At 41.9% G+C, this 26,951-nt stretch overlaps 2 long non-coding RNA genes across 2 annotated transcripts in view; one reads left to right on the top strand and one right to left on the bottom strand.

Moving 5' to 3' along the window:
- The window catches only part of LOC108175806 (uncharacterized), a 227,368-nt gene that overhangs the window by 84,093 nt on the left and 116,324 nt on the right, over positions 1-26,951 (top strand). The gene's annotated exons all lie outside the window — the stretch shown is intronic.
- The window catches only part of LOC138846766 (uncharacterized), a 92,402-nt gene continuing 79,922 nt past the window's right edge, over positions 14,472-26,951 (bottom strand). Inside the window, exon 4 of the long non-coding RNA XR_011384306.1 lies at positions 14,472-14,665. This is a non-coding gene — a long non-coding RNA (uncharacterized lncRNA). The remainder of the gene's footprint in view (positions 14,666-26,951) is intronic.

Here is a 26,951-nt window from a genome sequence, read left to right as displayed (position 1 = left end):
GTTAGTCTTGTGGTACATGTGTGGATGCTTCAAAAAGCTTATGGAAATAGAGTTAAAAGATAATTTTATATTAGTGTAAGAAATTTCAAAATTTATGCATGCAAGAGGACTTAAAAAAGTCTAGTGGAAATGCATATTATGAAAAAGGCATCATACATGGATTTTAAAAGTTTCTTTGCACCAAAATAAACTAATAAACTTATCTTTTTAAAAGGTTTTATTATTTTCATTTTGTTTCAGAGGCAGAGAGACAGAAACAGAGATCTTCTATTCTTTAGTTCATTCCCCCAAGCCAGAATCTTGGAATTCAATCAGGGTTTCCCATATGGATGGCAGGAATTCAAGTTCTTAAGCCATTGGCTGCTTCCTCCCAGGGTGCACATTAGCAAAAAACGAATTAGAGGTAGAGCCAGGACTGGAATCAGGCACTCCAATATGGTATGCTGGTGTCCCAAGTGGTGTCTTAACTTATCTTTTCATTACATTTTTGGAATGAATGACTCTTGTACTTATTTTAATTTGAGGGCTGCATATTCTTTTTGTATAGCCAAAAATTATGTTACAAAATTACAAAAGCAAATTTTTTTTCATGATTTTGTAACAATTTTCCTTAGAGAGAAAAGGAAGATAATGCAACCTTTGCCTTAGGATGGTTAAACCAAGATAATTTCTTTTTTCTTATTGATGGCTTAGAAAAGTTCCTCTTTTTCATCCCAACCCATTGTTAGTGAAGTTGTGTAAATTTTAGGATTGTCATCAAATTTAGGGAAACCTCTCTTAAATGAAGACAAGGTGTGGAAGGTTCACAATGATTCTTTTTTTATTTTATTTTTTATTTGACAGGTAGAGTTATAGACAGTGAGAGAGAGAGACAGAGAGAAAGGTCTTCCTTTCGTTGGTTCACTCCCCAAGTGGCCACAACGGCCAGCGCTGTGCCGATCTGAAGCCAGGAGCCAGGTGCTTCCTCCTGGTCTCCCACCCGGGTGCAGAGGCCCAAGCACTTGGGCCATCCTCCACTGCCCTCCCAGGCCACAGCAGAGAGCTGGACTGGAGCAACCGGGACTAGAACCTGGCGCCCATATGGATGTGGGCACTGCAGGTGGAGGATTTACCAAGTGAGCAACAGCGCTGGCCCCACAATGATTCTTGTCTGCTTGTATTTGCTGTGTGGAAGGTTCACAATTATTCTTGTCTCCTTGTATTTGCATAATCCCGTCCTCTTGGGTGTGGATCCTCTTGGGTGACTTGATTGTTGAACAGGGAGAAATTTGTGTCAGTTTGCTAGGGATGCCATAACAAAAATACTATAGGCTTAGCAACTTATACAATGGGATTCTGTTTCATCTGAGTTCTAGAGGCTGGAAGTCTAAGATCAAGATGTCAGCAAGGTTGGTTTCTCCTGAGGACTCTCTTGGTTTGCAGTTGATGCCTTCTCACTGTGTCCTCACACAGCCTTCCCTGAGCACACATTCTCTCTCTCTTTCTTTCTCTCTCTCTTTCTCCCCCATTTCCTCTTTTTATTTAAAGATCTCTTTTTATAAATTTGAAAAGCAGAGTTAGAGATAGAGAGGGGTCTTCCAATAGCTAGTTCACTCCCAGATGGCCACAATGGCCAGGGCTGGGCTAGGTGCAGTAGCAGAGAGCTGGATTGGAAGTGGAGCAGCCAGTGCCCTTCTGTGATAATAGTGTCACAGGTGGCAGCTTAACCTGCTGTGCCACAACACCGGCCCCACGTATTTCCTCTTCAAATAATGACACTGTTCATACTGGATTGGGATTCTTTTACCCTAATTACCTCTTTAAAGACCCTCTCTTCAAATATAGTTGCATTCTGAGGCACTAGAAGTTAAGACTTCAACATATGAATGTTAAGGGGGATGCAGTTCAACCCATGGCACGGTTTTAGTGCAGTTTATCCCCCAAGGAGTTCGTGTCTTGGAGACTTGATCCCTAGGGTAGTAATGTTAAGAGTTCACGGGACCTCGTCGAGATTGGGAGCTGGGGGCATTGAGTGCACTGTCTCAGAAGGGATTGAGGAAGTTCTTGTAGGAACCCTGAGTTAATATAGAATTGTTATTAAAAAAAAAAAAAAACCTGACCACTCCCCAGTCTCTCCTCCTATCTGAGGACACTTCCCCCATGGTGATGCCACCACCATGAGTTCCTCCCCAGAACCAAACTAATGCTGGTTCCATGCCAGAACTATGAGCTAAAACCCCTCTTTTCTTTGTAAGTACCTAGCCTTCAGGCTTTTGTTATACTAACAGAAAACTGGTTAATAGAGCTCGCAGCAAAAATCAACAGAAGTGGCTGGAAACCACTTCTAAGACTGTATCATAAAAAGGCTGAAGCTTTCATCTTCGTATGAAGACGCTAAGATGTCTCTTTCTTTTTCTCAGTCTCTATTTCTGCCACTCTCACTATAATCTCTCTCTTGCTCTGTCTCTGGGGAGTGAACCAGCAGATGGAAGACCCCTCTCTCTCTGCCTCTACCTCTCTGTGTAACTCTGTCTCTCAAATAAATAAAATAAATCTTTTTTTTTTTTTTAAAAAAAAAAGAATGAACAGCTCCTTGGAGATACAAGATACATTTCTCAGTAAGGATTGAAGCTTGGAGCTGGACCCCTCCCAGAAGAGTATTGAAATAACCCAGCTGATGTATGACTGACTCATCTGCAACCAGAGCCACCTCGTTTACTCGTGCCATATTTCTGAGATAATGTGTGTTATTTTCTTTTTTTTTTAGAAAGCTTTTATTTAATAAATACAAATTTCACAGATACAGTTTTAGGAATATAGCGGTTCTTCTCCCCCATACCTGCCCTCCTACCCCATTCCCGTCCCACCTCCTAATCCTTCTCCATCGCATTCTTCATTAAGATTCATTTTTAATTATCTTTATATACAGAAGACCAACTCTATACTAAGGGAGGATTTCAACAGTTTTCACCTGATGTGTGTTATTTTCAATTAAGTTTGTGGCTATTTGTCACCTAGCATTAGATAATGAAAACAGTAATATTTTAGCATCTTTCAAGTCACCTTTGCACCGAGTAACTTTAAATATTCTTTTACTTGAAGATATTCATTGACCAGTTTGTTATAGTTCTTTTTGTGAGTCTTATGTATTTTTATCACTTCAGTGAGAGATTTAAATCTCTATTTAAATCTTAATTTTTAGTATGTTCATGTGATTTGCTTTTCTTTGTTTACTGACTTGTTCAACAATTTAAGAGCCTACTGACTACTTTAAAATGTAGTTTAGCTCTTGGTGAATTCCTAGTTTGGTAGGATTGGAAAAAATTGTTGTATTATGAATTTCTTATTTATGTCACACAGAAAAATTCTGTTGGCTTAATTAATCTCATCCTTATTGTGTTTATTTCTGATTCCAATAAATTTTTATCAAATTATCCTGATTTTTAAATTAAATTTAATAAATTTAAATATGACATATATATCCAAATCAAGAATATGTTATTTGTCACTTTTTATTTGTTTGGACAAGTTTCAAAGTACCTTTCCATATAGTCATAAAACTTATTCAATCTTTATACACTTTTTAAATGAATTTTTTGTATTAATTTGATTGACTTCCTCTTCACAATCTTCAGGAATATCTTTTAACATCTTTAAAGTCACACTTTCTGCAAGTTGCAAGATTTGAGTAGCTATCAAATGGGAAAATACCTTGGTATATGCAGAGTCTTTTTGGAGAATAGCTAGGTTGGCAAGTGACTTTAAAATACTCACAATTTCACAATTTTATGTGTAGGGATATTATATAAAAAAGCAAAAACACAGAAAATAATAACTGTTGGTCAGGATGTGGAGAAATTGGAACCCTTGTGCACTGTTGATAGGGATAAAAAATGATGCAGCCATTTTGGAAAACACTATAGCATTTACTCAAAAAACTAAAAATTATCATTTGATCCAGCAGTACCTTGTTAGGGTACATTTGCAAAAGAATTGTAAGCAGGGTCTTGCAGAGACATTTGTACCTATGTATTCACTGCAACATGATTCACAACAGCAAAATAGTATAAACAACCCAAGTGTCCATGCACAGATGAATGAGCAAAAATGGGGTGTATCCACACAATGGAATATAAGTTAGTCTTTTTTTTTTTTTTTTTTTTTTTATTTTTATTTTTGATAGGCAGAGTGGACTGTGAGAGAGAGAGACAGAGAGAGAAAGGTCTTCCTTTTGCCGTTGGTTCACCCTCCAATGGCCGCCGCTGCAGCCGGCGCACCGCACTGATCCGATGGCAGGAGCCAGGATCCAGGTGCTTTTCCTGGTCTCCCATGGGGTGCAGGGCCCAAGCACCTGGGCCATCCTCCACTGCACTCCCTGGCCATAGCAGAGAGCTGGCCTGGAAGAGGGGCAACCGGGACAGAATCCGGCGCCCCGACCGGGACTAGAACCCGGTGTGCCGGCGCCGCAAGGTGGAGGATTAGCCTATTGAGCCACGGCGCCGGCATAAGTTAGTCTTAAGATGAAGGAAATGCTTTGTGTTAAATACATGAACCTTGAGGATATTAGGCTACATGAAATAAGCCAGTTACAAAAAGGCAAATTGTACGATTCCACATACATGAAGTTCCTTGAGTAGTCAAATTCATAGAAACACAAAGTAGAATGCTTGCCAGGGGCTGGGGGAGAGGAAAACAGGGGGTTGTTTAATGAGTACAGAGTTCCAGTTTTGCAAGAAGAAATTTCTGGACATGAATTTGGTAATGTCTACACAGCATTGTAAATGTGTATAATACCTTTTAACTGCATATTTAAAATAGTTACAATGGTAAATTTTATGTCATGTGTCTTTTATCACAATTTTAGATTTTTTAAAAAATACTTCATTGATGAGATGAACCTGAAAAGAAAAATGCTTTAGTGTTACAATGTACAAAGGTAATCAAAACCTCAGACCCAGGAGGGGCAGGGCCATTTTTGTTCTTCCTTTCCCCCACCAAAATTAAGGAATGAATGCAGCTACTGATGCCTTAAAGAGAGATGGCTTGCGTTTGAACTTCAGAAGAGTAGAACTGTCACACACACTCTCATGAGGGACGCACTGACATGAATTTCTTGGTTGGTTACAGTGACCACATATTTGTTTTGCTTGTTGAACAGTCTCAATAAACAGAAGTGTGTTTTTTAAATCTCTCAGTTTTTTCCATTGTACAAACCCAAATATATCACCATCTGATCAATGCCTTTGAAATATTTTGTAGAATTTTAAACATAAGCTGCCTGTGGCTTCTGGCTGATTTTTTGTTTTGTCACTATTTTGCAAATATTTTCCCCAGTGTTTAAATTCATTATTGATAAACAGTTTTGTTTAAATAAGGCAAATTTATTTTCTCACTTCAGTATCATTTTTTTTAAAGTTTATTTATTTATTTTTTTAATTTTTGACAGGCAGAGTGGATAGTGAGAGAGAGAGACAGAGAGAAAGGTCTTCCTTTGCCATTGGTTCACCCTCCAATGGCCGCCACGCCGGCGTGCTGCGGCCAGCGCACCGCACTGATCCGATGGCAGGAGCCAGGTACTTATCCTGGTCTCCCATGGGGTGCAGGGCCCAAGCACTTGGGCCATCCTCCACTGCACTCCCTGGCCACAGCAGAGAGCTGGCCTGGAAGAGGGGCAACCAGGACAGAATCTGGCGCCCCGAACAGGACTAGAACCCAGTGTGCCGGCGCCGCAAGGCGGAGGATTAGCCTAGTGAACCGTGGCGCCGGCCACTTCAGTATCTTTTTTAAGTGCACTTGATGAGTATAATGTCTCCCACAAAACTTTTCCTATTTGACGAATAAATATTCCTGCCTGATTGTTGCTTTTCTACTTGAATAACATCTCACCTGCATAAACGTAGCCTTCTGTGCCCTGTGGATCTTCCTCATGTTGGGAAGCACTCAGTCTGTCCTGTCTGAAAATTCATCCAAGAGAAGTCACATTACTCTGGTTGGAAACTGTCTGCACATAAAACAGTGAAATGCAAACCAAAGATTAGCCTGGATCTCATATTGAACTATTTATCATCATTGCATATTCAGTGGATGCTGTGTAAATATTATTGAGATCACACTTTTGGAAAAAAAACAAACAGACCCTTTTTCAACAGTTGAACAGAACATAGCACAACTCAACAGGTTCTAATGAGCACTCTTGGCCTTCATCAAAATCAGCAAACTGAAATGAAGTGAAGCCAGTGTCAGCCTCCTCCTGTCCATTTTGCTGACCTGTAAATTTTGTTTTTTATTGCTATTGTTATTATTTCCATTTTGCTTCTGCTTTTAATTTCCTGTTTGAAAGATCTTGGTTCTTCTAATTTAAAAAAATTCATCTCTTGCAGCTGTTTTCATTTTCTCTATCTTTATCTTTTGGGCTGTCATGATTCTTTTTCTCATCATCATGATTTTGTTCAACAGCACTTTAATTTATTTTTATATTTTGAAGCTCCTTCTTTCTTTTAGACTGATATTGGCTTCCAGTGGGATACTTCCTTTTTGGCATATTGAATTCTGGTGTGATTGATTTTAAGAAAAGCAACTAAAAACCAAAGTGAATCTGAAATTAAATCACACAGAAGAGGTGTTCAACAGTTTTTTTTAAAAATTGTCATTGTGTTGTACTGGTTGGCACTGAAATTCATGTAGTCAATTGATGTTTTCCTGTCACAGTTGATGGTTTGACAGATAGGTGAACCTGGGCAGGAGTTATATCAGAGAAGCATTTTCTTCTTGATTCCCTGTTCTGCATCAGATTTCATGTGACATTGTCCTTGGAACTACTAGACTTCCTGGAGACCAGATACATCTTCACAAAGTATCACCCTAGCTGTTTGATGAACTTCATCAGGGTTGGCCCAGGTAAACCAGGGATTCTTCATTCAAAAGCATGTTTTCCCCAGCATGTTATGGTAATCTACACAGTACTAATGAATGACAGTCATGTGTGTCTTGACAGTGGATCGGTATTCTGAGAAATGTGTCAGTAGGTGGTTTCATTGTCATGCAAACATAGGGTACAGTCACATAAACCTAGATGGCACAGCCTACTACACTCCTAGACTGTATGGATAAGTTATAGCCTATTGCTCCTAGGGCCATAGCAACAAGATAAATTAAGCACAAAAGAAAATGCCATCAAGAGATGCAGTAAATACAAGATGTATGAGACTGCCCCAGCACGAGCATACCATTTTATTGGAAATGTTTTTAATAAGTAGAAGTACTCTCTAGAATATTAACAAAAATGATTAGTATATGAATAAACCAGTAATATGGTTGTCTATTAAGACAGTTTTGGCCGGCACTGTGGCTCAATAGGCTAATCCTCCGCCTTGTGGCACCGGCACCCTGGGTTCTAGTCCCGGTCGGGGCACCAGATTCTGTCCCGGTTGCTCCTCTTCCAGTTCAGCTCTCTGCTGTGGCCTGGGAGTGCAGTGGAGGATGGCCCAAGTCCTTGGGCCCTGCACCCACATGGGAGACCAGGAGGAAGCACCTGGCTCCTGGCTTCGGATCAGCGCGGTGCACCGGCCGCAGCAGCCACTGGAGGGTGAACCAATGGCAAAGGAAGACCTTTCTGTCTCTCTCTCTCACTGTCTGCTCTGCCTGTCTAAAAAAAAAAAAAAAAAAAAAAAAAAAGATAGTTTTATAATTACATAATTATATGTGCTAGTTTCACAAGGCTGGCAGTGCACCATGTGTGTTTACTGCAGTATTACTACAAACGTGAGCAGTGTGCTATTCTGTGGTGTTGTGATGGCTGTGACCTCACTAGGCAATAGGAATTTTCCCGCTCTATTACAGCCTTAGGGGACCATCTCTGGATGCATCTGTCATTGACAGAATGTGCCGCAGTGTGTGAGTGTCCTACTGACAGAAGAACTTGTGTCTTGACTAGGCAGTAGTGATCCTCGAATCTCCTATTTAGACATTTTACATTTCTGATATTCAGAAGAATTGTCCACAGAGAAACTTCTGGGTTTGTCCATGTCAGTCCTTGTTTTCCTCCCTTGGTTCTTACTTCTTGTGGCCTGAATGACAGGATGTGTGCCAATTGTGGTAAGTACCCTCATGTATTGACATAAGTTCAGCACAGCATGTTGGGGGGTTCTGGGGCTGTTCCTACACAAGGGATTGCTGATAACTTTATGGTTTTCATCATAAAACATCATAAAAAATACCATAGTCATATTTAAAATATTACATAAACTATGGAATTGTATACAATTCCTAGTAGTACAGTTGTATACAATAACTAGTAACGCAGATATAGGCTTACCAGATAAAGTGTTAATTTAAGATAAACAATTTTCTGTCCATTCAGGCTACTGTAACAAAATACTACACTATAGACCTGGTGCCTTAAACAACAGAAGCCCAAGGTCAGAGTGCCTGCAGACTCGGCGTCTGGTAAGGCCTTATATCTGGTTTTAGAAGAGGACTCTCCCTGTGTCCTCACGTGGTAGAATGGAGCAGAGCATCTCTGGGGCCTCTTTTATGAAGGCAGCAGCCCTGTTTATGAGGGCTACAACCTGACAACCTGATCACCTCCCTGATATCTCACCTGCTGCTGCTGATAGGTTTCAACTTGTGGATTTGAGGGCGATATAAACATTTTTGGTGTAAATTATCTTTGTATACTCTGCAGTATTTCCCAAATATTGCATATGACACACATATACAAAAGTTATTCATTATTTATCTGAAATCCAAATTTAATTGGGAGTCCTTATTTTTATTTGCGAAATATATCCTACCCATCCTGTATGTACTAAACACAAGCTAAATGTATCTTCAAACTCAACTGTTCCTTAGCTAGATCTCAGAAATGCCCATGATCACTTTAATGCCATCTGACATGAGGATTTTATGAGGAAAGGGGAGGGAAGGTAGAAATAGACAGTGACAGTGATAGAAATAGGCAGTGATTTTAACCAGTTTCATTTAAAATAACTTTCAGACAATGGGTTAAGGTGCCACCTGTGATGCCAGCATTCCATCTGAGCACTGGTTCAAGTCCAGTCTCCTCCACTTCTGATCCAGCTTCCTGCTGTTTTGCCTGGGAAAGAGAGGAAATGACCCAAGTCCTTGGGCCCCTGCACCCATACAGAGACCTGGATGGAGGTCTGGGCTCCTGGCTTCAGCCTAACCAGTCCCAGTGATTGAAGCCATTTGGAGAATGAAACATCAGATTGAAAATTCTTCTTCCCTTCCTGCCTCCCTCCCTCTGCCCTCCCACTCTTCCTCCCTCCCTCCCCCCCCCCCAACTCTGCCTTTAAAATAAGTAAATAAATCTTTTAAATAAAAATAATAAAGTATCTCACTTATGAAAACTTTGCACGTGACGACATGAACATTTGCTAGGGCCTCTCCCAGACCTTTGGGAAGGGCAACAGACATACCTTCAAACTTAAACCTTCATCAGAAATTTATTTTGTGAACAGACTCTTTGAGCCTTTTCCTCCCATTTTTGTGTTTGTAGTGGGTTGAATAGTGTCCCTCCAAAATTCCTGTATCCCTAGAAACAATGAGAACTTACTTAGAAATAGGGTCTTTGTCCATGTAATTAGTTAAGGACCTTGAGATGAAGTAATCTCAGACTTAAAGTGGACCCTACATCCAATGAGTGGTGTCATTACAGGAGAAAGAAGAGGGAGGTTTTGACACGGAGAGGCACAGGGATGGCATGTGGAGGGCAGCAGATGTCAGAGTGATGTGTCTGTAAGATGAGGGAAGCCGGAAGTCATCAGGAACTGCAGACCCAGGGTTTCTCCCCAACACTTTGAGGTGAGAACCTGTCTCTGCCAATATACTGACTGTGGACTTTTAGCCTCCAAGTGTATGAGAGAACAAATTTCTCTTATTCACCCAGCTGCTGATTTATTATGAAATCCCTAGACATTAACACAGTGTTCAATGATCTCCTGTTGATCTGTGATTAAAATTTACTTAGTGATTAATGGTAGTGATTTGATTATCACATGTATTGGAAATTTTTACCTAGTTTGGTCATTTAAATACTTCTCATGGTTTGTGTATGAGTTTCTTAGTTCTACTGAACAGAGTACAGTGGACTGGGGGTTTAAACAACAGGAACTTGTTGCTTCACAATTCTGTAGGCTGGAAGTTTGAGATTAGCGTTGGCTGCGTTAATTCCTTCTGAGAGCTGTGAGCCAGAGATCTGTTCCAGTTCTCTTTTTGACTGGAAGGTGCTGTCTTTGTCCCAGTTCCTCACATGGTTCTATTTCTGTGCACATCTGAGTCTGGATCTCTCTTTCTAAGGACACCATACTGGGGTAGGCCCACCCTAGTAGCCTTACTCCAACTGCACTACTTCTGTGAAGACCCTATTTCCAAATCAAATCTAGGGTGTTGGGGGTTATATCTCCAACATGTAAGTGTTGGGGGACATAATTCACTCCATGACACCATAACAGTGGGGTCTTCAACTTCTTGTCAGCAAAGTGAATGTTTTTTTTTTATGTTCATTGGTGTTTATGCTGTGTTTTGTCAGGCTCCTTCATCCCCTGATTAAAACAGCATTTAACTATGTTTCCTTGTGGGTTTTTGAGAAAAAAAGAGACCATAGATTTCTTCCCTGCCCTGAAAACTGCCACTCCTTCAACTCCAGCGGAAAGTCCAGGACCCGAGAGCTCATGGAGAGTAGAGGGGATGGGCTGGACCTGGAAAGAGAAGAAAGCTCAGACGGTGCAGGATGCCTGTGATGCCAGCAGAAGCATTTGAATGTCAACACGTGCCCCAGTGCCAAGTGAAACAGCCCACCCTGGATTTTCTTCCAGGTTCCCGGTGCTAAATGCTGCCCTGGAGTCCGGGGATGTATACATTTCCATGTAGGTCAGGAAGGGGGTGGTTTTCTCAGAAACACTCAATGTGGCCTCTGTGCTGTCCATTTCTAAACAGAAGCCCATTCCATGCCACACATCTGTGTGCAGGGTAGAGCCCTGGGTCCTCTTGGGAGTACCTTCTTCTCATTTTACGTGAGAGTTCGAGTTTGTCACAGGAATGAATATGCCAAAAGTCCTTGTGTGTCCAGGTTTTCAATTACAGAGCTGCATCCCAACCTACTTGCGGGATGTTTGACAAAACCCCATCACACTTTGAAATCAGTCCTCAGTGAGGATTTCACTCTTACTATATTTTCATGTACATATAGATGTGTGAACACATATATTCAGTGTTTCTCTGCTTCTTGTCCTTGCAAAGATTTCCCTATCTGATAATGCAGTGTTCCATGCACCAGTGCTGTGCATGAGATGTTAACAGGGAGACTGTCTTCTGAACTCTTCTCCAGCCTACCCAACCCCCAGCCAGGCTATTTCGTTATTAGTTGCTCAGCTCTGTTCATCTCTCAAGAGCTCTCACCCTCTCTTAGCAGGGGCTGTCGCCAAGGAGACTGTAGCCAGTTGTTTCCATGGAGAAAGAGATGCAGAGTCTGAAACTTTCCAGACTCTCAAGGTGAATACTTATGGGTTCAAAAATATCTCAGTGCACTCTGGCCTGAGCTGTCCAGCACAGTAGCCACTGGCCACATGTGGGTACTGAGCACTTGAAACGTGGTCGGTCCAAATAGAGGTGTCATTCATGAAACACATACTAGATTTCAAGGAATTCGTGTGAAAATTTTTTGGGAAATACCTCTAATAATTTTGTTATTGATGAACTTTGCTATTCTTAAGTTTTTTAAGTGGTTTCTAGAATTGTAGAATTACATTTGTGGCTGAAATTTGAGTTTTGTTGGGTAGTTTTCTTTTAAGAATGGACAAATTAATAAACGCTCTTTGGTCAAAACTGGGGTAATTATTTATGTACCATTTCTTGTCCTGCTTCTTCCCCCCAAGTGATTTTTTAAACAATTGATTTAATATATCAGTCATGGTGTTTATACATAAATTTTCAGTTATGAGTTAATTATGGATCCTCAACCTAAGCATTAAAACACCACTGAGATATTTTGAAAAGGAGCCAGTTTCTTTTGCTGTGAAATGCTACATCACACTGCAGTTGCCATCCATCTGCATATGCCCCACACATCAGCTTCCAGTGTCCTGCCTCATTTGCAAGGTGGAAATGACCCTTCCTGACTCTCCCATTGACCAGAAACAGGAGTTCTGTGTCAGAGGACGTGTACATGCATGTGGCACTTTGAGGCCTATTGGTGAAATGCTTCCAAGAAAGAGGGTGCCTGCCGCTCCTGCCAGCTTCATGAAAAGGGTTCATTCCCCTGACTCTTGCCTACTTGGGTGTCATTACTTTTTCGTCTTTGCTGGAGCAGTGACATTTCATTTTGGTTTTGACTTCAAGACTTCTTTTAAAAATTGTAGTAGAATAACACAAAATTTATCATCTTCATCACTTTAGGTGTACAGTTCAGTAGCATTGTTGAATGAACATCACCACCATCCACCTCCAGGATCCCTTATCTTGAAAAGCTGAAGCTGTTTGCACTGAACAGCAACTCTCCTTCTCAATCCCCCAGCTTCTGGCAACCACCATTCTGTTTTCTGTCTATGAATCTGATCACTCTGCCTCCTATATGTGAAAACTACATAGCATTTATTTCACTAAGCAAAATGTCCATGTTGTAGCATATGTCAGAATGTCCTTCCTCTTTAAGGCTGAATAATATTGCATTGTCTGGATGGACCATGTTTTGTTTTTCTATTCACCTATCAGTGGCTACTTACATTGCTCCCACCTTTGGGCTATAAAGAATATGGACCTCCAATGTTGCACGACAGGTAGGTTAGCACATCCTTTCATGTTTCTTGAAGGTTTTGCTTTTTTCTTTCTCATGAACTCCCTTTTCAGATCCCTTCTCAACCCTTCTAAGTTATGTTCAACTTTTTTGTCTTGTCCCATTAGCATACTCTCGGTATGGGTGATAGAATTCCTTTGACTTTACATAGTTATATGATCTTTGCCAATGAGTTGTTAAATTCTGCTTGTAACGCAGGCTTTCCTGTTCCCACATTGTTAGTATTTGTGATAAGATTGAATATTCTTTTATTTTGTGTTTGTTGATGTTGGGGTTGTCTTGAATAAGGCATTTCCCACCTTGTGATTATAAAAATATTCTCCCAAATTGTATTGTGTTTGAACACAGAAAAGAACTATCCCTGCTACAGACACTGTGCCCCTTACCTCACCCAGAAACTCCATAATTTCTTAAGGCCCCCAGATCCCATTGCTACAGGAAAGATTTGGGCCATATCTGAGTTGCAACCAGAGTTTAATTGAGAGGCACATGTCTAATTGGAAACTTGTGGCCCTCAAAAAGAAGCTGTTTGGATGTTGCTTCCTGGTGTTGCCATGAGATTATATTTCAGTTCGAAGACTGACTGTGGTTCATTAGTGCGGTGCTCGGCTGGAAACCAAACAATACATACGTTGCTTCCCTAGCAGGAAGTGGTTGGATTTCTTGGAGGCAACCTAATGTTGGTATCTGTTTTGAAAATATACATTTCCAAGTGCTTAATATTAGCCATCTCCTTGCAGCCTATGTCCTTCCATGTTGACCTTCCTTAGCTTTTCTCTTAGCTTTCTAGGGTGAAACCCTGACCTCCTCATTTTCTGATGGACTGAGTGCCTATCTGGGGTCTCAGCTTGTGTGTGTACAACACAGTCAGTGGCTAACCAAGACTACACAGTTGAAATTCTGGCTGGGACAATAAGAAGAATCTCAGCTCTGTTCATTTGTGTTCTCTCTCTGTCTCTCATAAATGTATGCATATAGGCCGGCGCCGTGGCTCACTAGGCTAATCCTCCGCCTTGTGGCACTGGCACACCGGGTTCTACTCCCGGTCGGGGCGCCGGATTCTGTCCTGGTTGCCCCTCTTCCAGGCCAGCTCTCTGCTTTGGCCAGGGAGTGCAGTGGGGGATGGCCCAAGTACTTGGGCCCTGCACCCCATGGGAGACCAGGATAAGTACCTGGCTCCTGCCATCAGATCAGCATGGTGCGCGGGCCGCAGCGCGCCGGCTGTGGCAGCCATTGGAGGGTGAACCAATGGCAAAGGAAGACCTTTCTCTCTGTCTCTCTCTCTCTCTCTCACTATCCACTCTGCCTGTCAAAAAAAAAAAAAGTATGCATATGTATTCAAAGAAATTGTCTGCATTTTCCTAAAGGCAGTATGTGGAAGAGTCAAAAAGTCATGCAAATTATAGGCAGGCTCCAGATGCAGGCCCTCCCCAGCCAGGGTGCATCCCACCTTGTAGGAATTCTGAAGTTCCAGTTGCTTGCAGCTGATTGTGGAAATGGAGTCTTTACCTACACGACAAAGGGAATCCACCCAAGTGATTTAAGCAGGGACAGATGCAGTACTACTTTCCCATGGGCCCTGTTACTCCCTGGAGGCAGCGATATTTATATTTACATACATGAGTGCTTGTGTCTATATACATGCTTATGACTAATAATTATTGATCAAAGAAAATGAACATTTTTAGTGCTTTAGACTTTAGTGATCCAGACTTTTTTCCGCATAATATGATAGTCCAGTGAATATATTGGTTATATTTTGCTGCATTTTCTAATCTTTTTCTGTACATATCTCCACACACTTTCTTCCATACATTCTTTGCAGTATAGCATGTTTTTCCTTGAATGCATGGGCTTCTCCACAGATTGTGAAATCTGTTAAAAAAAAAAAAAGATTTTATTTTGAAAGAGAAAAAGAGCTTGACATTTGTTTCCTTTTCCCTTTTGTATTATATTATTATTGTGTTTCATTGTGATAAGAACACCTACTGAGAGATTTACCCTCTTAACAAATTGTCAAATGCAAGACACAGTGTCATTGATGGCAGTACTGTCTTGAACAGCAGATCTGTTAACATGTATTTATGCATCTCAATTGACTGAATTGGACTATTTGTTTCTGATTAGAAAAATACCACCTGCTCAAAGGATTTACCATTCCTGGTGAGGATATTTATATACTTGACTTTCATTTGTGTATTTTATCAGCGGGTTACCCACATATCCATTATAGACATTCTTGGCACAGGGGTAAATTCCTAGATGTGGAATTAAGGAGTGGGTCAAAGGAACATTGATACAAATCAACAAATTGCTCACCACCTAAAACACTCAAGGACTGGGATCTGATTTGTGGGCTTTTTTTTTTTTTTTTTTTGAAGATTTATTTATTGGGGCCAACACTGGTATAGCGGGTAAAGCCGCTGCCTGCAGTGCCAGCATCCCACATTGGCGCCGGTTCTAGTCTTGGCTGCTCCACTTCCGATCCAGCTCTCTGCTATAGCGTGGGAAAACAGCAGAAGATGGCCCAAGTCCTTGAGCACTTCTACCCATGTGGGAGACCTGGAAGAAGCTCCTGACCCTTGGCTTCAGATTGGTGCAGTTCCAGCCGTTGCTGCCATCTGGGAGGTAAACCAGCAGATGGAAGACCTTTCTCTCTCTCTCTGCCTCTGCACTCTCTGTCTGTAACTATGTCTTATAAATAAAATAAAAATTAAAAAATCTTTTAGAAAAAGATTTATTTATTTGAAAGAGTTATAGAGAGGCAGATGCAGAGAGAGAGAGGTCTTCTAATCCACTGGTTCACTCCCAAAATGGCTGCAACAGCTGGAGCTGGGCCCATCTGAAGCCAGGAGCTTCCTCGTGGGCCATCTTCTGCTTTCCCAGGCCATAGCAGAGAGCTGGATCAGAAGTGGTGCAGCTGGGACTTGAACCAATGACCATATAGGATTCTGGCACTGCAGATGGCAGGTTTACCTGCTACATACAGTACCTGCCACCCATGACTTGTGTTTTTTAAATTAGACTAACGGTGGGTTGTTGGAGAAGGGTAATTGGAAGCATGAAGACCAAGGTGGAGAGTGGTGTCTTTGACCAAGGTGGAGGCCAAGGGTGAAAGTGAGTAGTGGCAGAGCACACAGCCCTAGGTGGGAACAGACCTAAAGTAACAGCTGGAGGAGCTCCTATTCCCTGACTCCCATGTAGAGTTAACTTGGGTACCACCAGGGGCCTGGCTTCGGATCTCAGGCCAGCAGCCCCTCTCCCAGGATATCTTCATAGCATGAGCTAAATGACCAGAATTTGAATACATTCAATTAAATAATTCGTCAGAGGACAGTTTACCTGCCTGCAATCTGCACAGTATCAGCAGAGGAGCCCATTTCTAACTCCATGTATACAAGGGGTCTTCAAAAAGTCCATGATGAATGTGTATCATGGGGTGGGGGGAAACTATGTGTGAACTTCAAAAATTTGTGCATCGGGGCCGGCACTGTGACATAGTAGGCTAGGCCTCCACCCACAGTGCTGGTATCCCATATGGGCTCTGGTTCATGTCCCAACTGATCCTCTTTTGATCCAGTTCTCTGCTTATGGCCTGGGAAAGCAGTGAAAGATGGCCCAAGTGCTTGGGCCCCTGCACCCATGTGGGAGACCCACCAGAAGCTCCTGGCTCCTGGCTTCAGATTGGCTCAGCTCTGGCTGTTGTCATTTGGGGAGTGAACCAGCGGATGGGAGACCTTCCTCTCTGTCTCTCTCTCTTTCTGTATCTCTACCTTTCAAATAAATAAATTAAATATTTTTTTAAAATTGAGCATTAAAAAATTCTTATTTCTTCATTCTTGTTTTCCATGAGCTTTTTGAAGTGTTCTTGTACATGTGTGTCTGTTTCAGAGTTCATCATTTTAACTACAAGTGTCTTTCTCTCCATCTCCTGATCTCTCTCTCTCTCTCTCTGCCTCTGTCTCTGTCTCTGTCTCTGTCTCAGCTCTCCTTCTCCCTCTTTTCCTTCTTCACCCCTTCCCTCTGGTCTGTCGGGTTTCCCCTAATAAACCCTTTCCCTTACTCCAGTGTTTGGTGTGTTTTGTGGCGGCCTTATATTTGTGCTGTGACTCAGATCTAGGCTCCCCCAGTGACTTTGCTCTCCCTTCGGGGCTCTCTGAGCTTCCTTGGGGTCCTGGATTTCTTCCAGTTACAAAACACACCCCCAGAGTTCCTTCCATGTCACCGAATGCTTCGTGATCTCCATCCACGCACCAGCCTTCCAAATTCTGAGAGTAAGAGTATTTACAGGAGGTGATAATGGAACAAACCAAGGCCTTCAGCAACCAGGAGGTCAACCAAATGCTGCTACAGGGATATACTCGGCTCCCCACCCAGGAGACAGCAGCTTGAGACATCGTCCCATGCCAGCAGAGAGTACCTTGTCACCCCATGTCAGCAGGAAGTAGCTCTAAAGACAGATAATCATCCCTCTACCCCTCCTGGACTTTTTGGGCAAATGTAATTCAACTCCTGCTTTATAAAAAACAAAAGGGGGGAATGTTAGTAAAATGGCGCAGTCCTGACACCATCCTAGGCTCTAGCCCCAGCTGCCATTGCTGGAAGCCAGGTGGCCACATGGCCCAACCACCAGTGTCAGCTCCACCCCCGTCCTAATGGGATTTGCTGCTCCTACTTCCCTGCCCGCCCCCGACCCCGCAAGGTTTTAAAAGGACTTGTTCCTGAACATGTGGCTCTCTTTCTCTCCGTCTCCTAATCTCTCTCCTTCTCTCTGTCTCTCTCTTGATTTCTCTCTCTCTCACTGTCTCTCTCTTGATCTCTCTCTCTCTCTCTCTGTCTTGATCTCTCTCTTACGCTCTCCTTCTCCCTCTTTTTCCTTCTTCGCCCCTTCCCTCTGGTCTGTCGGGTTTCCCCCAATAAACCCTTTCCCTTAAAAAAAAAGTACAAGTGTCATGGAGGTTCCCACATTCCCTCCTACATACCTCAGATGCATTTTCAGAACAAATGAACACCCTCTCTGTCTAGCCCCAATATAATTTTCTCACCTATGAAATTAAAGAGTAATGCCTTAATGTAGAGGAATGAATTAAATGAATGCATTGACTATTGTGCTTTGGCCATTAAGAGATTGCCTTTCTGAATTTTTTTTTATTTGGAGGTAATTATAGATTTATTTGCAGTCATCAGATATACTTGTTATCTACATTGTCCTGATGATAGCATCTTGCAAATACTCAGTGTAATGTCATAGCCAGGACACTGACCTAGACACACTCTATCATCTTTCCTAGATTTTTTTTATACATACTTGTGTGTGTGTGTGTGTGTGTGTGTGTGTGTGTATCTTTAGTCAATGCAATTTTACACATATGCAAGTTTGTGTATGCACTGTCCTGTGTGAAATTTTAATCAACAGTCTTTTCTTAATTGTTCCTGTGGATGTCCAGTTGGCTCTGGTTTCCTTTGTTGAAAAGCTATATTTCCTCCCTTGGATTATGTTTCCTCCTTTGTCAAAAATCAGCCCAGGGACAGGCATTTGGCCTAGCAGTTAAGACACCTGTATCCCACATCAGAGTGCCTGAGTTCAATCCCCAGCTTCTCTCCTGACTCCAGCTTCCTGCTCATGCAGACCCTGGAAGGCAACAGTGGTGGCTCAAGTAGTTGGGTTCTTAAAGCTCATATGGGAGACCTGGACTGAGTTTCCATCTCTCCGCTTCAGCCTAACTCATCCCTAGCTGTTATAGGTGTTTGGATAGGAGCTCTCTCTCTCTCTCTCATGATTGATTAATTGATCGATAGATGAAAAAAATTAAAAGTCAGTTGGGATCCAGGCAATGGAAATTTACTAATCGCTAGAAACAAAGCTCTCACACCATGATAAGATACAAGAGAAGCTTTAGTGTGTGCTACTGAGTGAAAGAAGCCAATCTGAAATGCTGCATGCTGTATGATTCCATATATATAATTCTGGAAAAGACAAAACTGCAGAGACTATAAAAAAATAATGGTTAGCAGAAGGAAGTGGAAAGGGAAGGAGGGATGAGAGGATGAGATGGAGCACAGAGGACTTGCAGGGTAATAAGCCACTCTTGGTGGTACTTAGAATGGGGATACTCTTCTTTATGCATTTGTCCCCACCAATAGAAGAGACAACTCCAAGAGTGAAACCTGGGCTTTGGGTGATAGTGATGTGTCCGTAGAGGTCCATAAGTTTTGAAGTTGTGTTGTTGGGAATGCAAACATACATCCAGTATGGTCTCTAGATAGATATCAAGAGTGAGATTAGGGTTGGAGGTGGAGAAATGAGGTCTTTTCCTGTAACAAACATGCCACACTGTTGGGTGATGATGATGGGGGATTTATAACTGGTGGGGGGTGGGTAATCTGGGAAATCTCTGTATTTAATGTTCAATTTTGTTGTTAAGTTAAAACTTCTCTTAAAAATTAAGTCTTCTTTGGAGCAGGTGTTCAGTTTAGTAGTTAAGATGCTTGCATCCCACATCAGAGTCCCTTGGTTTGATCCTCAGATCTGCTCCTGATTCCAGCTTCCTGATCATTCAGTCCCTTGGAAGACAGCAGTGATGGCTCAAGTACTTGGGTCCCTGCTACCCATGTGAGTCATTGTGGACATTTGTGGGGTGAATCAATAGGATGAGAGCTCTCTCTTTTTCTCCACCCTCCCTCCCTCCATCACTCCCTCCCTCCCTCTCAAATAAGTAACAAATAAAATCTTTTAAAGCATATGTATCAATAGGGAACATTTATATGTGGAATGCTGCTTTTCAATCCAACTTTACTCTTATTTTCTAAACGGTCCATGTCTCTTCTGGGCCTGGCTCATGATGAATGCTCAATGACTAATTTCTTTAAAGTTCTTTATATAACTGATTTTAAAGTTGTGATTCTCAAAGTGTAGTCCACAGGCTGGCAGCATCCCACAGGCTGGGACCCTGTTAGAAATACAAGTTCTTTGGCTTTACCCCAGATCTCCTGATTCAGAAATTCCAGGAGTAGGACTCATCATTCTGACATATCCAAGCCCTTTGGGTGTTCTATGCCCCTGAGGTTTGAGGACCACTAGTCTAGATGGGAGTCCTAAGTGAGCCACCATTGGAAGATGGTGATGCACTCACTGTGTCTCAGTTCTCAGAGGGTGCTACAAACCTAAAACCATTCTCAGTGCAGCAGAGAAAAGCCAATTAATTACATGCAGTGGATGCCTTAGGAATTTGGGGCAGAGGTTCAGAGAGGAGGAGAAAGTAAAGGAGAGATATCCAAGGCATAGGTGGAAATGAATTCTAGAGAGGAGATGTGTTTTATTGTAGAAGAGGTCAGTTTTGGAGTTGTGTAATTGGGAATGCAAACATAACATCCAATATGGACTGTGGATCTCAAGAGTGAGGTTGGGGTCGAGCATAAAGACATGAGGAGGCTAGAGACTTGAGGTCTTTACCATGAGCAGAGCAGAGCTTGGTGAGGAGAGGATGCCATTGCTCAGAGAGCCTAAATGGAGAGGGAATGTCAAGTTCTTCAGCCAAAGTTTCAAGGAACTCAACATGAAAGTCTTTTCTAACCTACAGGTTGGCGTGAAACTTGAGTAATTGAGGAAATGCTATAAACCCAAAATTGCTAGCCAGTAGTGTGTAACATTCTTCTCCAAATTTAGTGTGCCGGCAAATTGTCAGGGAATTTTGCAAGAATGACAGTTCTGACTCAGTAGGTCTGGGGTGGGGCCTGAGGTCCACATTTCTACAAAGCCCAGATGATGCCCATGCTGCTGGTCCACGAACCACATTTGAGCAGAAAGGGCACAGGACGATAACTCCCAAAATACTGTCTCCAGGCAGTAAAAGCTTCACGAGGGAGCCCATTCGAAATGCACACACTTAAGTTATATATCTCTCATCCTCATCCTCTCATTCATTCTCACACCTCAACCCCAAGAATTTCAAATTCCCATATCACAATTCTTTTTCCCAGGAGAGGGGAGCCAGTTTCAGCCAACAAGAAGCTGACAGTTGTGAATGCAGGAGACCTGGTCTCAGATGAAATTGATTTTGACGAAAGAGAGCCTCACATGAACCCCTGTTCGGGGGGAGGGGAAGGCAGTGAGGTTCAGCCCACGTTGAAATACACCACTTCCCCCACCCTGGCATTACATGGCCATGGCCAGGAGCTCTGGTGCCTTTACCTGCTGTGGGTGATAGAGTGAGTCCAGGCTGTTGTCATGGAAACCTCTGCTCAGGATGAGGAGGGGGCTGAGGAAAGAACTCCAGAGACTGGAATTTTCCAAGCTTCACAAAAGCAAATACTTGCAGGTTCAAAAAACATCCAGCACAGAGTAGCCGCATAATTAATATACGTCTTTTTGAAAGAATGGATAAGTATACTCCAGCCGCCGTCCCCCTCCTCCACCTCCCCACCACAAGTCTGTGATAGAATGTTCTCGTTGTAGGGCAGACATTGGAGTCCAGAAAAAACTGCTCATTTATTATTCTCCTTGTTATTTCAATGTCTTCAGTGGAACTCAAGAGAAATAACTAAGGATCACAAATAAGAATGGAAAGCTGATTCTTTCAGATGGCTGTAAGAGCAATGAAGAAAATTAATCCAGGTGATCACATGGATGGTGGCTGGGCAAGGGGGCTGTGGGTGGGAGGTCAACCTGAAAGGTGCTGTTGAGGCCCAGCCACCCGTTTCTTAGGCAGTGATGGTGACCCTTCCACTGTAGTCCTGTGATCCAGCAGGCTGCTTCAGCAGCAGTGCCTAGGCTGGGGGGCAGGGGAAGGATCATAAACAACAGAATTCAGTGTCTGCCAGGTCTGGAAGCTGGAAGACCAAGAGCAAGGCACCAGCAGATCCAGTGTCTGCTGAGGGGCCCATCCCTCGTACCTGATGACTTACTTCTCTGTGTGTCCTGACACAGTGCAAGGTGCAAGACAGCCCTTTGGAGTCTTTTTTCTTTTTAAGATTTTATTTATTTGAAAGACAGAATTAGAGAGATAGAGAGAGAGATAGAGATCATCCATCTGCTGATTCACTCACCAGATGGCTGCAACCGCCGGAGCTGCACTGATCTGAAGCCAGGAGCCAGGAGCCTCTTTCCAGGTCTCCCACGCGGGTGCAGGGGCCCAAGGACTTGGGCCATCTTCCACTGCTTTCCCAGGCCATAGCAGAGAGCTGAATCGTAAGAGGAGCAGCTGGGACACGAACCAGCGCCCATATGGGATGCCAGTGCTTCAGGCCAGGGCTTTAAACCCACTGCGCTGCAGCACTAGCCCCTGGAGTTTAAAAGGTCTTCAACAAATATTTATTAGTTATTATTATTCAATTTTGACATTGATAAAAAATATATGTACTGTGCAATTTGATTTTTGAAATGTGTTTACACTGAAGAATGACTATATCAAGCTCTTTTCTATGCATTGCTTCACATCCTTGTAGTTTTGGGTTAGTGAGAATATTTCACATCTGCTCTTCTTAGCAACTTCCCAGGATGCCATACATCCTTGACTGAGTCACCATGCTGTACAGTGGATCTCCCGAGTGGTGGGGTCTCTTTTCCAAGAGACTAATTCCGTTTGTGAGGGCTCCACCTCCGGAATAATACTGTCACATTGTGGTGGAATGAGAGGGCCATGCCAAGGTGGCCACTGGCAAGCGAGCATTAGTTACTCAGGAATGGCTTTGGAAACTGCCTAGCAACAGGCTGTGATTAGATGGCTTTGGAAGCTGCCTGGCAGGCTGTGATTGGATGGCTTTGGAAGCTGCCTGGCAGGCTGTGATTGGATGGGGCATAGACCGCCCCTTGACCAGATTGGCTGGTCTTGGCTATATAAGATGTAGTTTCAACTGAAATAAACAAGTTTGCAGGCTGCTTGCCTCAAGCCTGCTTTCACCCGACTCCCGGGGTCTGTGTGTTGACTCCGCACCTCTTGCCCCCACCATGCTGCTCCTCTCAGAAACGAATCCACTGCAACATTGTTGAGAATTCAATACATCCTTGACTGAGTCACCATGCTGTACAGTGGATCTCCCGAGTGGTGGGGTCTCTTTTCCAAGAGACTAATTCCGTTTGTGAGGGCTCCACCTCAGGAATAACACTGTCACATTATGAGTTAGGACTTAACATCTAGATTTTGGAAGGACACAAACATTCAATCTAAAGCAGTCATCTTCGTTTACTCATTCTCCTCTGGCTACCCCTCACCATGAGTTTTAATTTTGGCATCACAGTCATTCTGAATGATATGTGCCTCACATATCATTGTCACATAATAAATATTTATGGAATGAATGAGGGCTGGAACATTCTTGTATTGTTGCCCTAATCCCATGGTGGAGAATTGCTTCAGGTCCTATAGGTAGGGATAGAAACATAGGGAAAACACATATTTGTTTTTAAATAGTGCCAGATTTCTCTCTAACCAGATGTTTTCTTTCTTGGCAATTCTGTAAGTAAAGACTTCCTTTTGTTCTCTATAGCTTCCCCAGTGCCTCACACTGCATCTTGTGCATGGAAAATCCTCAGTTTGCATGTCTTAAATATGCATGAGTGAATTAATAGATTGTTTTTGCTTAAAATTACCCAGAGGCATATAGAAATATACGAGTATTTGGTTTGCCTTTCTTGTTGAACATATTTTCATGACATTAAATGTTCCTCAAAACACAAGATCTGTTTTGGGAGCAAAGAGTTCATTGCTTTTGATGCTAACACACTGCATCTGATTGTAGGTTAACACCCTCGGGCATGCATTGCAATGCGCTTGTTGCCAACTTCTTGCTATCAAAGACAGAGAGACATGGATAAGCACTCTGTGAGCTCCTGAGTATTTTTTTGTGAATGTTTGCAGACAGCAGACTCCCTGACATGGACTCATAGGTCAAAGCACACACATTTGTCTAAACTTTGATACCTCTCATCAAACCTGTACTCAATCACCAGAATTCAAAAATGTCCCTTTCCCTAAAACACTCCTAACTCTAATATTATAGTATTGTTGTTTTTTTTTTTCCCACTTTGTCAGTCTGAAGTGCACCTCCTCTTTGGTGGAATATCTATGCTTCAGATGTCCTCTTGTGAGTATTTCATTCATTTTCTTGCACATGTTTTTAGTTTGGAGTTCAGCTTCTCCTCTGACTTGACTATTTGTACATTAGTCACACAAGTCCTTGAATATCATCTATATTTCTGGACATGGGGAGATTTCAAAAAGTTTGTGGAAAGTGGAATTAAAAAGTATGCTTATTTGGTACAAAAAATGAAATTCATATACAGTTTTTTCATTACATATATTTTCCATGAACTTTTTAAAGATTCCTTCATATTTGACCTGGGCTGGCCATCTAAGTCTTATTCATGGTAGAGCTTCCTTCCATACAAACCATAACAATTTTTGAAGGCAAATTTACAGATTTGTGATTTTATGTTAATTAATGTTTGTCTCATCTTTGGTAAATCCTTTATCTCACAGCTTCAAAAATATTCTCCTTGCTTTTCCTTGCATTACTGCAAAATGGAGGCAATGAGCCCTCTCTGCCATCTGAAACGCTGCACTTCCTATGCAGACAAAACTCCAGGACTGAAGCATCCAACAAAGAAGCTGTAGGGCCAGTAAGCACTTGATGTATGGCTACTGTAAACTGAGATGTACCACACAAGTGAAATATCCTAGCAATTTTCATAGTGATTGCACGTTGAAATGATAATATTTTTGAAATACTGGGTCAACTGAAACATATTATTGAAAGAATTCCACTTTTTTTTTTTTCAACAACTAATGGAAAGTAAAAAATGGTAAATAGTAATGGCTCAAAGAAAATAGAAATGTCTATAAGAAAACTTTTCATTGCTCTGGGGTCCCTCAAAAAGGCCTTCGTTGCTGCAGGAAGTATTTGGGCCTAACCTAAATAAATAGAAAGAAGTTTAGGTGGTAGAAATCTTTCCGACTGGAGACTCTCAGTCTTTGAGAAGTAGTTTGAATGTCAACATCTGGCCCAGTTGCCAGATAAAACCTCGGTTCAACAACCCACCATGGAATTTTCTCTGATTAATGAGCTAAATTCTGGACTGGAATCCAAGCAATATATACATTGCCATCCAACTCAGGAAGGGACCGGCTTTCTCGGAAAGAGCACAACCCAGCCAGTGTTCTGGAGACCTCAATTTCCAAACCATAAAAATATTAAATACTGGCCATCTGTTTTGCAGATTATGTCCCCGATTTCCATCATTCACCAGTTTCTTTTTTCCTCCCTCTAATTTCCTGGGGTGAATGTCCAACCCCCTCATTCTCTGTGTGCCCACCATGAATGTCTGTTAGGGGGCCTGGCATGAAGCTGGTGGCTGTGCACAGGTATTTTACATTGTGACATATAATGCCACCCTATACCCCTGGAGCAAAATCTGGTAACACATTCACAGTAAAGCTAAATAAATGAAAATTCACTTTTAAAGTTTTTTCAGTAGCGTATTGAGATGTTCACATTCTATACAGCTCACCCATTTAAAGTGTATGACTGAATGGTTTCTAGTATATTCCCAGAGCTGTGCAACCATCAGCATAATCATTCTCCAGAAGAATCTTGCGTCCATTAGCAGTCAGCCCTCCATTTCTTTCCAACTCTTTTCAGCCATAGACAGCATGCGAATCTACTTTATGCCTTTCTATAATTTCCTATTTTGAATCATGTAACTTTTTGTATATGGCTTCTTTCACTTAGCTCAATGATTTTTAACTCATCCATGATGTAATACCTTAATTCTTTTTGGTTGAATAATATTCCTTTATATCAATACACCATATTTTATTTATCTGTTTCTAAGTTGATATATATTTAGGTTGTTTCCACATTTTGGATATTATAAATAATATTACTGTAATTATTTGTGTGAAGGGTTTCATACAGACTCATGTTTTTGTTTCTTGTGAGTGTATACCTCAGAGAGGAATTTCTGGGTCGTATGATAACTCCATATTTAACCTTTTAAGGAACTTTCAGACTGTTTTTCAAAAGTGGTTTAACTGTCTTACATCCCCACCAGCATTTAGGAGGATTCCAATTTCTCTACATCCTCATCAACCTGGTTATAATCTTTCTGATGATAGCCATCCTAATGGGCATGAAGTGATGTCTCACTGTGGTTTTGATCTGCCATTTCCTTGTTGATTAATGACACTGGGCATCTTTTTATGTGCTTCTCGGTCATTTGTATGTTTTCTTGGCAGAAATGCCCATTGAGTCCCTTTGCTCATTGATTATCCAGTATATCCATTTTTGGAATGTCAGGTCTACCTATGATAGGTTGAATTGCACTTTGAACTTTTATGAGTACTGCAGAGTCAGAGAAAATAGAATACAGGGAGCAATTTAAGCAATAACTAGAGAAATCATTTGGACAGAACCTTGAGTGGAGCTGCAGACAGTTTGTAATACCTGATGAAGTAGGTTTTGTACTTCACTGAGGCTAAAGTTCCAGAATCAATAGAGTTCAGAAGAATTTCTGGTTAAACACACAACATAGAAAAACTTCTCTGGTTATGGGGAAGTAGACAGGAAGAGAGAAAGAGGGAGGTAGAGAGATACTAGGGGGGAAGTTTAGTTAATTCTTCTAACATACTTTATTTATAAATAATATCCATAGAAAAAGTTATATCAAAGTAAAATATGGAAAATTTCTGGATGATAATACAAACATAAACAAAAATGAAGTTCCGACAATTTATTTCCACATATAGCCATGTTTGGGGCCAGGATCTTAAGTATCATCCAGTGGAGTTAGGGAAGGATGGGGAGGATTTGGGAGTTATTTCAGTTACTGGAATGGCTGATGGTAGATTTTGGAGAATGATTTGATCTGATTGCAAATGGACTTGGTTTCTCATTATTAAGGAGACACGTTGTGGTTGTAGTTGAGATGGAAATGTCAGACTCTGTGTGATCTGGAATGTGCAGCTTGGGAGGATGGTCTAGGCTATGGAATCTTACAGAAATGAATTGGTAGACACAGGAGGGGAGTGGAGGAGAGGTCAGAGAGGAGAAAAATGACCAAGAGCCAACACAAAATATTGAAAACTCAACCTGAAGACATGGGTGTGGCTGAATATCTTCCAGACTGGGTCTGTAGCCTATCTTAAGAATCTGGAATCTACCATTT

The sequence above is a fragment of the Oryctolagus cuniculus genome, chromosome 18, assembly GCF_964237555.1.
Source record: "Oryctolagus cuniculus chromosome 18, mOryCun1.1, whole genome shotgun sequence".
Classification (NCBI taxonomy): Eukaryota; Metazoa; Chordata; class Mammalia; order Lagomorpha; family Leporidae; genus Oryctolagus; species Oryctolagus cuniculus.
The sequence above is the reverse complement of the archived record's forward strand: the minus strand, read 5'-3'. Positions and strand labels throughout refer to the sequence as shown.